The following is a 16,237-nucleotide window of genomic DNA, read 5'->3' as shown; positions in this document are numbered from 1 at the left end:
GGACTGGAGATCACACACTGTTCTATTATTACTGAGGGACATGCTCACTGTTTGTCCTTCAGACTGGGACAGGACATTCCACACTAGGTTATCATTATTGAGAGACAGGCTCGCTGTCTGTTCCTCAGGCTAGTACAGGAGATCATGCACTGTATTATTATTATTTAGATACAGGCTCACTGTGTGTTCCTCTGGCTGGGACAGTAGATCACACTGTATTATAATTATTGAGAGGCTGACTCACTGTTTCCCAGGCTGGGACAGGAGATCATACACTGTATGATTATTGAGAGACAGGCTCGCTGTCTGCTCCTCAGGCTGGGACAGGATATCACACACTGTTGTAGTGTTCTCTCACGAGGCACCAGTTCTGTAGGGGTTTGGGCATTTACTGGGACAATTATTTTTGTGGCAGTAAATCACAAAATTGATTATTTTAATGGTCTTAGAATCCAACCATGCGACATAACTCAAACAACGCACACACAGGTACTAATACACGAGGATACATTTGTTAATATATAGAATATGCATGCAAACCTAACAGATCTTATCGTAAGGGTTATCAGAATACAAAAGATATACATTCATTCAGTTACAAAGAGTTACACATATCAAGAGGACATAAGTATATCATTCATTTAGACCGTTTCGTAATTGAACTTGTTTACAACTTCTACATGGGATACTCAAAACAAGAACATAACCCTTAGGAATTAAATTGATATCAACTGGTTGGGAGCAGTAATGCAATAAGGTTGAATACTCACTGCCGGTGGGTCCCTTTTCTCACCGTTTCCGTAGTGCAGCGGTTATCACGTTCGCCTCACACGCGAAAAATCCCCGGTTCGAAACCGGACGGGAACAGCCTCTTTTTGTACGCTCCTGTACTTCACAGAGGTCTTGAGCGACCGGTCATTTGTTCCTTTCCTTCTCAGTGACGTTCCTGCAACACTCTCCCGCTCCTCTTGGTGCGCTCATGCCGCAAGACAGGAAGGCTGGAGCAGGTGGCTGTGTGCTCTCTGCACCGCCGAAATAGCTCAGCTGGGAGAGTGTTAGACGGAAGTTCTGAAGGTCCCTGGTTCGATCCCGGGTTTCGGCATTTTGTTTCATCGCGCCCTTTGTTCCTCTCTCCAGCGCCACCTGCCTAAAGTGACGCGTCCCTTTCTAAGCCCGAAACGCAAGCGAGACACCAGCAGCGGTCCCTGCGGGTTTCCGTAGTGTAGCGGCTATCACGTCCGCCTAACCCGCGAAAGGTCCCCGGTTCGAGACCGGGCGGAAACAGCCTCGTTTTGCACGCTCCTGTACTTCACAGAGGTCTTGAGCGACCGGTCATTTGTTCCCAATGTATTTCCGGTGCCTTCGTGCACTCTTGTACCAAACGCACGTTCCTTCTGTAAGCGGAGCTGATCATTTGCAATTGGGCTGTGCCGACAGACCAGGACGAGCTCTGTCGGCTCAAAAGCAGCGCAGGACCTGCAAGAACGACAGAAAGATTAGCATCCAGTGGGGGCCTCTTAGTGAGCCCAAGAGCTCATCAAGAATCGGCTCCAGCAACAGGGCTGGGCGCATTGTTCCATTCTCCGCCCACTCTCGGTGTAAACAAGTCCCTCCTGGTCTCTGCTTGAAATGCACTTTCATGCGTTTGCTTTGGTGTAACTGGCTTCCCCTGCATGGGCGAATGTGAAGAAGATCCTTAGTAAGTCATTGAAGAAAACCGAGAAGAGGTCGGAGTGGCCTCTGTTGTTCATCAACGATCCAGTCAGGCAGTACTCCTCTGTAAAGTGCCGTTCGTTCACATCGATTGGCTTTTTTTTTGCCTTCATTCGTGCAAGTAGTAAAAGCAGAAACCCCTTTAGCCTGTCAGCACCCGGAGTTTTCCCCTTCTGAAGCTCTCCATAGCCTCTCAGCTCTTCTACTGTCAAATCCCCCTCAAGTACTTCCCTATCTTCTTCACTCAAAACATTTTCTAGCTTTGAGGTAAAAAAATGAATTTCTTCATCCTTTACCTCTGTAGAGTTGTACAGTCTTGAGTAGAAGTGTCACGCCCTCTGCAGCCAGAGGGCGGTATTCTCTGTCCTGTCCCTAGTTTCTGGTCTGCTGTCCTTCCTGTCCCTCTCTTTCCCTTGGGCTATATATTTCCGGGTCTTGCACTCTGTCCTCGCTCAGCACTGACGTTCGGATGTCCTGAGACCCGCCTAGCACCAGGGCGCACAGGTTTCTATACGGCATTCCTGAACTCTTTGCACTAATGAGCCTGGGCCTTTTTCACGTCTCGCCGCTACGCATATGGGTCTTTTTCCGCCCTCCTGCTCCCCACGGTTAGTCCCCTTGGACGTCCGTGACAAGAAGGCCTCGATGCAGGAGAGGATAGCACTCAGCTCTGTACTCTCTCTTCCCTCCTCATCAACTACACTTTCCATGACAGACTTGGAGCCTACCACTTTCCTGAAAAAGAAGCAAGTACACTTCTCATTTTCTTCCAAGAACTGCACTCAGCTTCTTAACAGCACTCCTCGACTACTTTCTTCCGCTATGCTCCGGACATCCTTTTTTAAAAGGGTGATATCCTCGAGCACATCCAAGCCACTGTCTCGTGTAGAGACGCTGCAGCTGCCTCTGTTTCCTGGCTAGCACTCCTCTCCGTCTGGCAGCAGCCTTCCTTCCCTCAGCCATGAAAAAGGCCCTTGTCCTCACCTTCACCTCCTCCCACCACTCTCCTACTGACTCGTACAGACACTGCAAGGACAGCCACTGTGATAGTTTCTCCTTGTAGCGGGATACTACCCCCTCGTTCTCTAGCAGCTTTGTGTTGAGTTTCCAGAGGCCTGGGCCAAAGACAGTCCCGCCCTGGAGTTCCACTCTACACCCTAAAGCCTGATGATCTGAGAAGAAGACAGGCTGAAGAGCGACCCCAAAAACTTTCACTCTCTCTGAGACAAAGCAATAGTCAATTCTGGAGCTGCTATTCCTCCCTGACCATGTATATCCTGCTGTTGTGGGAGATATACATCTATATGTGTCTGAGAGTTTAAAGTCTTGAACTAAGTTTTGCAGGGCCAGTGAGCTGGAATCCAATTTTATCGGAGAGCTAGACTGCCTGTCTGTATGCTTTAAGATACAATTAAAATCCCCTCCCACTATCACGTCTGTGCTACATAACAATAGGGGAGAGAGTGCCTTGAGTAGCTCCACCCTTCCTCCCACGTTAGTAGGGCAATACACATTGATTAGCCGCAGGTTAATGGTCCCCCATTCCACATCCACACACAACAACCTGCCATCTATGACCCTCTGAATACTTTTCAATTTGAATGCCCATCCTTTGAAAAGAATGGCCACGCCAGAGGCTCTGTTGTTATTGTCCCCTGACCAAACAGAAGGCTCTTTATCCCACCTATCTTCAAAGCTTTTATACCTCTCTTGATTTACTTCTTTTTCTTTTTCTTCTTACCAATTTCCTGCCAGCCATCCTCTGAATGAGCCTTCATCAGGGTGGCAGCAGTAAAAGCGTTCACGGAGTCCATTTCAAGGAAGGGGGTAGAAGGAGGGGTGGAGGGGTTCCAGCTGTCCCCATCACCATGCTCTCCTTCCTCCTCGCTCGGGGAGAAAACAGAGTCATTTTTCCTTTTCCTCAAGTCCAGCTCCTGGGAGCACTGAGGGGAAAGGGGTGCAGCCGATGCACCAGTCTCCTCTTCCCCCTCACCCACCAGCTGCTACAGATCCTCCGTGATGGACTGGATGGAGGAGAGGAGGACATCTCTAGCACTTGCAGAGTCTGAGAAAAGCAGCTCCGCTGAATCCTGGGTATCCTCGCTGGACCCGCTCCACCGGGGGGCCCCACACTGGCCCTCATTCTGAGGAGCAGGAGTGGGGGAGGGGTCCTCGCTATTCTCTGGGTTTTCAAACCCTCGTGCTTGTCTGGTGCAGTCTGCGGTTGTGGGGGCGTAGTGGATTTCTCTTCCACCGGCCCCAGAGCCACAGCAGGACTGATCCTGGCTGGAGGCTGAGAGTCTTTGTCCAACAAGGGTTCTTTGTTTGACTTGTTATTTGCTTTGGATTTTCGGGCCGGTTTGGCTGAAACAAGCACTGCCTCATCCTTTCTCATTTTGAGTTTATTGGCGTAGGCGTGAGGGCAGTTCTTAAAAACGTGTCCTTCCGAGCCACATAAATTGCAATTTGGCAGCATTGAACAGTCAGAGGATAAATGTCCCTGTTTGCCACAGGTCTTGCAGCATTTCACAGTGCAGGACAATGCCAGGTGTCCCGCAGCACCACAGCGCCGACACACCTTTGGTTGTCCCACATAAAAAACATAGCCATTGCAGGTGCCCAGCCGGATTGTAGAGGGCAGGTGCCTTAAGCCTCCATTTACATTGTCCGGTAGCAAACGAACCTCGAATTTCCTTGCCTCCTGTTTTTATACTGTCAACATCTCTAACCTCAGTTCCATGGTGGACGGTGCAGTACTGGTTAAGCCAGGTTTGAATGTCCTCCGTCTTTGCCAGATTCGAGAACATAACAACATGCACCATTTTCCTCTCTCTCTCTGTGTCAGAGGCTGCAAGTTGATCTTCTCAAGTGCAGGAACTTTCCCTCTTCTTGCCTCAAACACATCCACACATTGTTCAAACAGAGGATAGGTAGCAAATACAACCTCAAATGCTTTCTGACCTGGGAGAGCGAAGATGAAATCAAAGTGCTGAGGTTAAAAGCCAAGTTCCTTCTGCAACACCTTTCTGCTAAACTGCATACGATCCATGAAGAGGTCATCCAAAAGCTCAAAACGCACAGAATTCTTGCGGGATCCAAAAGTTGCCATTTTGTAAACTGCAAAACAAACACTGCTTCCACAAAACAAGAAAACAATCCAACTACTCCACCTACAGGATGATCAAGGTATCACCCCTGCCAGGTAAGTATAAGTTGTATAAGGCCCTGCAAGCGGCCCACACCCACAGCACAAAGTGCGCAGCCTAGCCCAGCTCCTCGCACCGCACACCACCGCCTCCTGCTGGGCCCACTCTTTCACACACTCACACGCCACACTAACACTCAAAAGGGTGGGCAAAACGAGAAAACGAGCGCGCCGTTTCCTACACATCTGCAGTCGCCAATGCGCATTCGCAGCATGTCCCGGGATGCAATTCGGCCTCATTTGCATAACACCAAATCGCTACGCAAGCTCGCGTCGTGCGCCTGCCACGCAGCGAACAAACACTGGAGCCTTTTCAGCAATTTCCAAAAAATGGGCCTGCTCGCCTGCCCACAAGGCTCCATCTCTTACCCGCTCTCCAGAGCTTGCTGCCTTCTGTGCTGTTCTCTCGGCACCACTGCAGCGCACACAACTCCTGCAGCGCGGGGAGAAAGTTTCCACGCTCCGCCGCAGGGAAGGCTCGCTCCGTGCGCACACGTCCTTTCAATGCCAGTTCAACAAGTGCTCCGCATTAGCAGCGTCAGGGCTCCGGCATGTTGCACCTCACCTCACCTCGCACAGCCCCCTCTTCGAATGTCTGGCGCTGGGCATGCCCCGCTCTCCTCCACCTTATCTTATCGCGTGTGACCACCGACAATGGCCACAATGCACCTGTAAAGTGTTAATTGGGGCACAGGAACAGCCCGTCTCGTCTCGGGGGCCGGCTTCAAAGACAATAACCGCAAACACAACAGGGCGGAGGAAGTAGACGACACAACACATGCAGGTACATTCAGCTCCGGCGGGAACGAGTCATTTGTTGGTCTTTTCAAGTGCTGAGAGCTGAGTAATCCTTCGCTTGTATCGTTTCTCCCTGGTAACTGCGACTCATGACTGGGCTCACCCACAGCAGCCCAGCAGGTGTGAGACTGGCCGGCATCAGGATGGGAGATTCCCCCCTGAAAAGCTCATGTTGCTGCTGCTCCTGCAAGAGGTGTTACTGGGACCAGTATGGAGCACTCACCCTGCGGTCCATGTGGCTTTCTCATGCCCCAGCATCCTGATGGCGACACTCTACTGCGCAAACAGGCGCTGTCCTTCGGGGGAGGCGGAAAACTGAGGTCCCGACCCTCCTTGTGTCAGTGTCTCAGGGAGAGGATGGGCACTGTGAAACTGACAGGGCTGTGTGGGAGAAGCTCCTCCTACAGGTCTAGGCACAGAAGAGCTTCACCAACAGAGTCACACAGCGAACGTGATAACTGCTACACTACGGAAACATGCAGGGGCTGCTGCTGGTGTCTTGCTTGCATTTTGGGCTGAGAAAGGGAACGATGGGAACTTGTGCCCAGTGGCCCAGCGCTGAGCTTCACCAATGCTATTCAGCTGCTTCCAGTATCTTTGTTGGAGTGCGCTGATTGACCATGCTCTCACACCAGGGTCCCACATTCTACAGCCCTCTCCACACAATCGACAAAATCGGGCTACTGAAGTGGAGAATATCTCCTCTCCAGAAAGTGCAGATATCATCTTGGAGAGTATGAATCCTATTGCCGAAGGTCAACACTGTCTACCAGAGTCACCCCTCCCACCTCCTGCAAGTTTCCAGGCTGCAGAGATGATCAGTTCGGCTCACACGCGAGAGGTCCTCGCTTGAAAACATGCGCCCCCTCTTCTCGTACGTTTTACACATGATCGAGTGGTTTAAATGCGGCTCCTTTGTACATGGTGCTGATCTTTTGGAAAGCAGGAGGCAGAATGGAAACCTTCCCATACCAGGAGTTGAACCCAGGCCATGTGGGTGAAGATCAGGTATCGTAACCGCTAGACCATATGGGAGCATACAGCCATGTTGTGCCGTGCGTCATGTAAGCAAACTGTAATTGCTGCCTTCATGACCTGCTTGGTGGAGAAAACACACAAGAGAGTTGGCACTCAGAGTGTCGAAGGGTCGATGTATACTAGGGCTCAGTTGAAATACGTCAGGACTTTTCCGACTAGTGTCACACGAAGAGAGTACTTCCTTTCCAACCCCCCTGTGTCTGTCTCGGTAACTCGTTGTGATCGTATAGTGGTCAGTATTTTGTATTGTGGCCGCAACAACCCCGGTTCGAATCTGGGTCACGGCAGAATAGGGCCACGGCAGAATCAATGACTTACTAAGGATCTTCTTCACATTCGCCCATGCGGGGGAAGCCAGTTACACCAAAGCAAACGCATGAAAGTGCATTTCAAGCAGAGACCAGGAGGGACTTGTTTACACCGAGAGTGGTCGGAGAATGGAACAATGCGCCCAGCCCTGTTGCTGGAGCCGATTCTTGATGAGATCTTGGGCTCACTAAGAAGCACCCGCTGGATGCTAATCTTTCTGTTGTTCTTGCAGGTCCTGCGCTGCTTTTGAGCCGACAGAGCTCGTCCTGGTCTGTCAGCACAGCCCAATTGCAAATGATCGGCTCCGCGTACAGAAGGAACGTGCGTTTGGTACAAGAGTGCATGAAGGCACCGGAAATACATTGGGAACAAATGACCGGTCGCTCAATACCTCTGTGAAGTACAGGAGCGTGCAAAACGAGGCTGTTTCCACCCAGTCTCGAACCGGGAACCTTTTGAGTGTTAGGCGAACGTGATAGACACTACACTACTGAAACCTGCAGGGACCACTGCTGGTGTCTCGCTTGCGTTTCGGGCTGAGAAAGAGAAGCGTCACTTTAGGCAGGGGGCGCTGGAAAGAGGAACAAAGGGCGCAATGAAACAAAATGCCAAAACCCGGGATCGAACCAGGGACCTTTAGATTGGCAGTCTAACGCTCTCCTAACTGAGCTATTTCAGCGCTGCATAGAGTGCACAGCCACCTGCTCCAGCCTACCTGTGTTGCGGCATGAGCGCACCAAGAGGAGCGGGAGAGTGTTGCAGGAACGTCACGCAGAAGGAAAGCCACCCAGCTGCGCCCTCTGAGCTCTGTCCAGCGCATCTTCCTCGCATGGACTCCTGCCTGCGACGGGCAGGAAACAATTAGCAAGAACAGAACGACACCCCATGGGTGTCTCATGACCGCACCTTAGGTTGTGACACGTGCAGGTGTGAGGGGTTGCTGGGCTACTTTGGAGCAGAGCTTGGGCGGAGGGGGGGCGGGAAAGCAGACAAAGAGGTGACACCTCAAGGTCTGCACGATCACAGCTCTCCGCCGCCCCAGGCTTCCGCTCGATAAGCTACTGGACACACCCGCCCCTCCTCACACAGACCGTGGAAAAGCCCCCGAGTGGGAGGGCTCTCTCTTCCTCCCAGGAGCCCTTGGACACGATGCACAGACAGGGCGCGGGGAGCCGCCGCCTGCAAACACGGCTCCAGGCAGGACTCCACTCCGCAGGAGCCGCAGAGGAGATGGGGGCAGCTTAGCTCCTGTGCAGAGACTTGAGCTGTTGTTGCTGCAGACGCTGTCTTTTCTTTTCTCAGGGTAGGAGTGAAAGTTGAGTTGCCCTTAGAAATGAAGCAGAGCACTTCGACGTTACTGGTGTGTGTGTGTGCGTGCGCCCTGGTGATTCTGGGAGACAGATCGAACCTGGGCTAAAAGATAGGGGGCTCAGCCCTCTTCCATTTGCTAGTTCAAAGTTGTACAACCCATTTGTATCTGCTAGGCGGCGCAGTCGTCGTGCACAAAGAACGCTTTGAAAAGCGTCAAAGGCAAGTCATTCCGAGTTGGTCGTTTGTGTTTTCCGTTCAGACGCGAAATGCTGAAATGATCTCTCGGCTCCTTGGTTGTCATTTCTGCTCCGTAAAGGAATCACAGCACGCGTCGGCTTCCAGCATGCTGGGTCGGGACACGATGCTGGGTGTCGACAAGAGCGATGTCTTCCTCGTTAGTATAGTGGTGAGTATCCCCGCCTGTCACGCGGGAGACCGGGGTTCGATTCCCTGACGGGGAGTCACTCTCCTTCAACCTCCTTAGAGAAAGGACTGCCTTTCACTTCTCTGTGTCTTCTTTCACAGCGCCGTGCACCTTTTCATTGCTCTCACTTTCAGAGACTCTGCACGGCACACGACTCGACATAAGGACGCGCGTTGAAGTGAAAGCAGGAATCGCTCACAAGTGACTCTGGACCTCAACACCTGTTGATGGGTCACCTTTGTCAGACACAGCAGTGGATCCCAAGCCCACCTATACACATACTCACACACACTGACAGATATATGCACACACACTGAAAGACCCACATCCAAATATTCACACAAAGACACTACACACACTCACAGACACACACATAGACACTACGAATACTTATAGACACACATCCACAAACTCACAAACACACACTCACACACTGACAGACACCACACACTCCTCACAAACCCCACACACAAACAGACACATACACTCATAACTACAAATACACTATAAATAACACTAATACAAATACCACTAATATTGCAACAGTAACACTATCACTAACACTGACACAAAATACTACTACACTAATAATACTAATAATAACAGTAATGCTATCACTAAAACTAACATGACTACTAGTGTAAATAATCTAACCTTTTCTCTGTAATTATCACTAATATTAACAGGAATACTAGCATTAAAACAATCAATAGCACTATCATCATTAATACTCACATGAAAACTATCATTAATATTAAAACTACCGATTATACTCACACTAAATTTAACATGAAGACACTAAGATTAGTATTAGTTGCTGTCCGTGACGTCACACCGCTCTTTGTGACGAAGGCGAGACACCTAGCCGTGGACAGTGACGTGGCGCCTGTTGCTGTGGTTACCATACTGATGATTTGTAAACAGTGGAAAAATGCATTTAAACTGTTACCTACACAAATTTATCAACTTGGAACAGAATTTTTAAGCTCTAGCATACAATGCCTAAACAATCATTTGAATAATAATTCTTTAATTTCAGATTGAACATTATTTACACTAAAGGCACTATGGTCGTGCACCTTTTCATTGCTCTCACTTTCCGAGCCTCCGCACGGCACACGACTCGACATCAGGAAGCACATTGAAGTGAAAGCAGGAAGCGCTGCTATATGCACTGTGCAGATCCCGCCACACTAAGAGGTGAGTGGGTCTGTTCGATCACAGCGCTAGGTGAATCCCCAATCCCCTTTTGTGCGTGGCTACACTACACTATGGAAACCCTTACGATAAGATCTGTTAGGTTTACATGCATATTCTATATATTAATAAATGTATCCTCGTGTATTAGTACCTGTGTGTGCGTTGTTTGAGTTATATCGCATGGTTGGATTCCAAGACCATTAAAAGAATCAATTTTGTGATTTACTGCCACAAAAATAATTGTCCCAGTAAATGCCCAAACCCCTACAGAACTGGTGCCTCATGAGAGCACACTACAACAGTGTGTTAATTCCTGCCCCAGCCAGTGGAACAGACAGTGAGCCTGTCTCTCAATAATAATAATACAGTGTGTGATCTCCTGTCCCAGTCTGGGAAAAAGTGAGTCAGCCTCTCAATAATTACAATACAGTGTGATCTACTGTCCCAGCCTGAGGAACACACAGTGAGCCTGTATCTCAATAATAATAATAATAATACAGTGCGTGATCTCCTGTACTAGCCTGAGGAACAAACAGCGAGCCTATCTCTAAATAATAATAATACAGTGTGGGATCTATCCATTGATATATCCAGTTGTGGTTTATCGGGGGGCTGGGAACAGGAACTGTTGTTATTGTAACACTACTGCCGGGTAGCTGGATCATGACTGGATGTACTCTGAATGCTGTACTCTCACATCAAGATGTACTCTGGGTAGCATGAATGAGTCAAAGGTAGCATGTCAAAAGAAGGGAAGTGACTTCTCCCCAAATATCTACTACAGAGGTATCAGATATTGACAGTGAACTTCCTGATGTGTAATTCCTAGACTGAGATGATGTCTCCTACCGTGTTTATACATACTCCAGATGTTATTCATCCTGTTTGTTCCCAATGCTGGTTCCAGTATGAATTCTCGAGGAGTAATGTGGACATTTAAGGTTAATGTTCTAATGACAAGGGACATCACTTAACTCTGTTTTGGTTTGAAGGCAACAACGCCTCAGGACCTCGTGACCTTCAAAAAGGGGGGATATGTAGCAGCAATGATTGTTAATAAGACAGAATTAAGTGTTGCTGTGCTTTCCCAAATGAGGCCTCATCTTCTGTTCACCTCTGTGGTGCAGCCACAGAGAAGCTTTTCATGCAGGCTGATTTAAAGATGTTTTCTTTTGATAAGGGACAGCTCCCAAAGTGGGATGCACTTAGCTAAGCCTGGCTATCATGATCAATGGTCATCCATTGGCGCCTATCTGTCTAGGGAGTGCCAGATGGACATCTGGACTGAATTCCTAAGTGTCATATCTCACCTTGATCAACCAATCATGGACTGGTAGGGCTGAGTAACCCTCGTGGGACTCTGATGCCCATGGAACTTTCAACCAATGAACAAACCAATGAAGTTCCTCCAGGTAAAAACAGGCAACACAGAGCTCCAGTGGAATTCTGTGGACTTTTCTAAAGGGAATTCAAAGGAGAATTCCAGGGCAGGACAGCCCAGGAGCAGAAGGCTCCCAAGGGCAGGACATTCTCGCAGCGGGCCTCCTGACCATCCTGAGACTCAGCCCGGACAACCACGGAACGGCCAGTGTGTCCGAGTGCCAGAACTTTCCTTTGTTCTAAGAGTCTAGAGTGGAGGTTGCAAGAGAGTAACCAGAGGATCCACCTGAGGTTAGCACCAGCAGCAGGCCTCGTGAACAGGTCGGAACTGTGGACAGCTGAATCACTATTCAGAACTAGCTCTTCATCAGGAACGAACCGGTCCTCTTCCTGACTTGCTGGGACCCACAGTCATCTTTTCTCCTGTGCACAAACTCTTGCTAGTTTCAGCCAACACTAACTAGCCGGTCAGTGAGTATCAGCAGCGCACTGTCGCAAGCCGCACAGCACAGCTTGGCACCAAGCCAGAAAGTGCGGATTGGACAGCAACAGCCTGCAACTGTTTCTTTGTGCCCGCAGGAGATCTGAATCCCCAGAGATTGGATGAGTATTCAACTTCACTGCATTACTGCTCGAGAATTCAATTGTTATCCCAACCAGTTGATATCAATTTAATTCCTAAGAGTTATGTACTTGTTTTGAGTATCTAATGTAGAAGTTGTAACCAAGTTCAATTACGAAACGGTCTAAATGAAATGATATACTGAACGTATGTCCTCTTGATGTATGTAACTCTTTGTAACTGACTGAATATATACCTTTTGTATTCTGATAACCCTCTCGATAAGATCTGTAAGGTTTATATGCATATTCTATGTAGTAATAAATGTATCCTCGTGTATTAGTACCTGTGTGTGTGCGTTGTTTGAGTTATATCGCATGGTTGGATTCTATCAAAAGAATCATTTTGTGATTTACTGCTACAATTAATAATTGTCCCAGTAAATGCCCAAACCCTACAGAACTGGTGCCTTCAGAGAGCACACTACATTTTATTAATACATAAAATATGCATATAAACCTAACCGTAGTGGTCATGAATGAGTTTAGCTCCATTTCAGAATTTAAAATGAATTACAATAAATCTAAGACCATTTCTCTAGGTGGCTTCAATGACACAGGTTCCCTTCCAAATCTCCCAGTTAAATGGTATAAATTCTGTTTCACTTACCCTAGTCTAAATGTCTCACTAAATCTTAGAGAATTGTGGAAACTAAACATTGCAGCAATAATTCTAAATGTCCAAATAGACTTGGAACTCTGGCTTATTCTCCCTCTTTCCCTTCTGGGCCAAATCAGTTCAGTTCAGATGAAAGTCCTGCTGTACCTTCAGTGCTACCTTTAGTGCCCCCATCTCCTCTCATTGTGTGTTTTCATTGTGTATGTCTTGTGTATTTATTTTGTTGCTGTCATTCTGTAAAGCACTTTGAGAATCCACCTTTGAAGGCACTAAATAAAATAAAGTTCATTATTATTATTATTGAGTCTTTTATACCCTCTGCATTGCTCCCTGTATGGCTGATCAGGAGGGTTATCACTGACGAGCACTTGCCAGGTGTATTTGATCAGTGACAAAGCGGAAATCCTTCCAACTGCCTTTAGAGAGGGGTGGTCTTGGCCTGCCAGACTAACTCATTTACAACTGGGCTTGTCCCTCTCGGTCACTGTGGGTCATTGTTGGTTTCATTTCATTCTCATATTAAAGAAAGATGATATATTATACTGACCTTGGGAATCTTTAAGATGTGGTATAAACATGGTACACAGGTGATTGGGGATTTATTAAGGAACAACACCTTAATGTTCTTTTGGCAAAGGCAAGCACAATTCAATCTTATGCAAGAATGTTTTTGAAAGTGCGTCACTTTATCGTAGATGCTTGTCTCCTTGCAGTGATGTACAAAATGTAATTAGGGTATTAAAAGTCTTAACTCATTTTGTTTCTTCCATCTACTCAGTGTTATACTCACTTGCCACAGATAACAGAGTTATAGTAAATGAACTCATAAGGAGAAAGGAATCTTGGAAAATAATATATTAAGAATGAGAGAGCTAGAGGTTATACATTTTGCCAGATCAATTTTCACATGCAGTAGACTAAGGGAAACCTGATTTACAGTGCTGTGAAAAAGTAAGGATACAGTACCTCATGAACAGGTGTGTGTTTTTCAACATATTTGGATGTATGGATATTTTATCTTCATTTCAACAATATCGATAGATAAAGGTGATCTAATTTAACAACAATGACAATTATTCTTTTCAATCATTTATTCAACAAAAAAAGCCTGAAATGCAACTGTTTGCTGTGGAAAAAATAAGTACAACCCCTAGCTTCAATACCTGGTGTTGCCCCCTTTGGCAGAAATCACATCTAGTAGGCATTTCTTATAACTGTCTATCAGTCACCTACATCAACTTGGAATTTTTTTTGCCCAGTCCTCCTTACAGAACTCCTTCAACTGTGTGATGTCTGAGGGCTTTCTTGCATGTACTGCCCGCTTCAAGTCCCCCCACAGCATTTCTGTGAGGTTAAGATCTGGGCTTTGACTTGGACATTCCATAATGCTCCATTTCTTCTTTTTGGGCCACTCTTTTGTGCATTTGCTTCAGTGTTTTGGGTCAATGTCTTGGTGTGTGGTTCACTTATGGTTCAGCTTCAGTTTTTTGGACAGATGGCCTCACATTCTCCTCAAGTACTCTCTGGTACAATGTGGAGTTCATGGTTGAATCTATGATGGCAGGCTGGCCAGGACCTGAGGCAGAAAAGCAGCCCCAAACCATAATGCTTCCACCACCATGCTTTACAGTTGGTATGAGGTTCTTTTGGTCAAAGTTTTTGGTTTTCGCCAAACACGTCTGGCATTGTGGCTAAAACAGCTCTACTTTTGTCTCATCCATCCAGACCACATTGTTTTAATAGTCCTGATCTTCACCTAGGTGTTGTCTGGCAAACTTCAGTCATGAATCTGTATTCTTTTTTGAGAGCAGAGGCCTCTTCCTTCTTGACCTCGCATGTAGGGCTAAGTTGTGCAGTCTCTTTCGGATAGTTGCCTCATTCACTTTGACATTGACTAAGGCAAGATTTGCCTGTAAATCCCTTGATGTTATCCTGTGTTCTTGGAGACTTCCTGCAGCATCGTTTGGTCAGCTCTTAGGCTGAATTTGGTTGGACGACCTGGCCTGGAAAGATTGCCAGTGGTTTTAAATTTTCTCCATTTGTAGATGAGCTTTCGGACAGTGGAATGATTGACTACAAATTGCTTGAAAATGGCTTTAAAACCCTTCCCAGAGAGCTCTTTTGATCTTGGCATGATAAAGCCACACATCTCAATTCCTAAGACCAAAGCAGACCACAGGTCTCTGATGTTTATATAAGGCAGTGCCCTCCAAGTTACTCTCTAGTGATTTTCTAATCATTTGCACCTATTTTGGTGCACCTGATTCTAATTTAAGGCATTTGATTCAATGATAAAGTTATTGGTGTACTAACTTTTTCCGCACAGGGAAATTGCATTTCTTTTGATTTAAATGGTACAATGATTGCAAAATGTAATTTTTTTATGTTATTTTTTAAAATTAGATCACATCTATCCATCGATATTGTTGAATTGATGATCAAATATCCTTTTTTCCACAGATATAAAAAAGACTAACCTCTTCATGGGAGGTACATCCTTTTTCACACCACTGTATGATATACTGTATAAGTTACTACATAGATTACATATCACATCCTGTCTTTAAACAGAGTGAAGGCTGCCAGTTCACCTTTATGTGTAAGTGGAATCTCTCATTATTACTGGGACTGCAGATGGTTTTCATGTTTCTGAAGCTTTCTTTCTCAGGCACTGAGGGGTGTTTTTCATATTAAAAGAGTGAAGCCTGGCCTCTTTACCTGTGGCCTACCTTCTAAAATGGCAACACATTTTCAGCTTCTGGATTAATTATTTTTAGCAAAGAAACTGGATGGATAGAAAAAACACTTCAAACACTTTGGTAAAGAGACGTTTTTAGTGTACTGACCCATGAAAGGCCTAATACAGTTCTGAAGGGGAACGGAAGATCTTTCCATGGTCACCTCTTATTGAGTAATGGTGTGGTGGCTCTGTGGCTGGTTCAGATCCCATGTCCAGCAGAGGAATCCTACTATGTTGGGCCCCTGAGCAAGGCCCTTAACCCCAACTACTCCAGGGGTGCTGTATAAATGGCTGACCCTGTGCTCTGACCCCAAGCTTCTCTGCCTGTCAGTGTGTCTCATGGAGAGCAAGTGGGGGCATGTGAAAAGACAAATTACTAATAAAATAAATTGTATATTGTTAATAAAGTGATCTTATCTATTAGCCAGTGGAGCAAGCAGGATTGCAGCTGAAAGGTCATTGTGTTTAAAGAGGAATTCCTTCTGGCCTTCCACACACTGAGGGAGGAGGGGAGCTCTGCTGGATGGGAAGAGTGGCTGGATTTGGAGAGGAGATGGGACAGTCACTAGAGAGCTAGAAGGGATATGGATATTTCAGTGTTTCTGTACCCATATTGTATACTATTTTCTTTTATGGTTTATTCCTAATTCTCTTTAATGATGGTAATCACATAATGATGGTATGTGAACTGTATGTGAATAATAAATTTCAAGAAAATAAACGCAGCTGTTAAACGTCTTCAAAGGGACGCCAGCGGGAACAATTGAACCTCCAACCAGTCCACTTGGTTCAGTTGGTAGAGCATGGGGTTCTTAATTTCTAGTTGGAAGTAACAAGTAATAAAACTCCAGCACATTAAAATGTGTTTCAACCTTTAAG

General features: G+C 46.8%; 3 non-coding genes across 3 annotated transcripts; 2 read left to right on the top strand and 1 right to left on the bottom strand.

Moving 5' to 3' along the window:
• The first annotated feature begins 1,029 nt into the window (after positions 1-1,029).
• trnaf-gaa (transfer RNA phenylalanine (anticodon GAA)) lies at positions 1,030-1,102 on the top strand. The gene has a single exon. It is a non-coding gene; the product is annotated as a tRNA-Phe (tRNA).
• A 6,567-nt stretch (positions 1,103-7,669) lies between these two features.
• trnag-gcc (transfer RNA glycine (anticodon GCC)) lies at positions 7,670-7,742 on the bottom strand. The gene has a single exon. It is a non-coding gene; the product is annotated as a tRNA-Gly (tRNA).
• Positions 7,743-8,763: 1,021 nt separating this feature from the next.
• On the top strand, positions 8,764-8,835 carry trnad-guc (transfer RNA aspartic acid (anticodon GUC)). Its single transcript has one exon. It is a non-coding gene; the product is annotated as a tRNA-Asp (tRNA).
• The last annotated feature ends 7,402 nt before the right edge of the window (positions 8,836-16,237 follow it).

This window comes from Lepisosteus oculatus, chromosome 14 (genome assembly GCF_040954835.1).
Source record: "Lepisosteus oculatus isolate fLepOcu1 chromosome 14, fLepOcu1.hap2, whole genome shotgun sequence".
NCBI lineage: Eukaryota > Metazoa > Chordata > Actinopteri > Semionotiformes > Lepisosteidae > Lepisosteus > Lepisosteus oculatus.
This window is presented reverse-complemented; position numbering and strand designations above follow the sequence as displayed.